Raw genomic sequence first — 975 nt, forward strand, 5'->3', positions numbered from 1 at the left:
AGACGGTGCAGTGGCTGCACGAGAAGGGCGTGCCGCTCACCGCCACCGCCAACGACGGCGGGCAGCCCATCCACGCCGCCGCTGAGGGCGGCAAGCTCGAGACGGTGCAGTGGCTGCACGAGAAGGGCGTGCCGCTCACCGCCACCGACAACGACGGCGGGCAGCCCATCCACGCCGCCGCCAAGTTCGGCAAGCTCGAGACGGTGCAGTGGCTGCACGAGAAGGGCGTGCCGCTCACCGCCACCGACAACGACGGCAGGCAGCCCATCCACTATGCCGCCAAGTTCGGCGAGCTCGAGACGGTGCAGTGGCTGCACGAGAAGGGCGTGCCGCTCACCGCCACCGACAACGACGGCAGGCAGCCCATCCACTACGCCGCAAGGTGGGGCAAGCTCGAGACGGTGCAGTGGCTGCACGAGAAGGGCGTGCCGCTCACCGCCACCGCCAACGACGGCGGGCAGCCCATCCACGCCGCCGCTGAGGGCGGCAAGCTCGAGACGGTGCAGTGGCTATATGTGCAGGCGCCGCAGCAACCGCTGCCACCGGCAGCGGTGGCTCTGTTCGTCGCGGCTCTTGCTGAGGAGCAGCGGGCGAGGCAGACTGCAGAGGACGAGAGGACAGCTGCAGAGCAGGCCAAGGCTGCACAGAAGGCCGAGGTGGCAGAGGCGCAGCAGGCCCAGAAGGCGGCCGAGCACGCGGCGGCAGAGGAGCAGCGGGCGAGGCAAACTGCAGAGGACGAGAGGACAGCCGCGCAGCAGGAGCTGTCACGGAAGACCGCCACCCTGGATGTCATCAAGACAGCCATTGCTGGCGACGCCGCCGGTGGGGCCTCTGCACTTGTTGGCACTTCCTCCGCAACCTCTTCCAAGGAGCCGCATGTCGAGACGGAGGTGCGCGTCAAGGTGGAGATCCCGTCGATGAGCGCGCAGTGCTTTCCTCGGTCCATTCTCGTCCTCTGCTCATCAGAGGACTCGA

The sequence above is a fragment of the Emiliania huxleyi genome (genome assembly GCF_000372725.1).
Source record: "Emiliania huxleyi CCMP1516 chromosome Unknown EMIHUscaffold_205, whole genome shotgun sequence".
Taxonomy (NCBI): domain Eukaryota; phylum Haptophyta; order Isochrysidales; family Noelaerhabdaceae; genus Emiliania; species Emiliania huxleyi.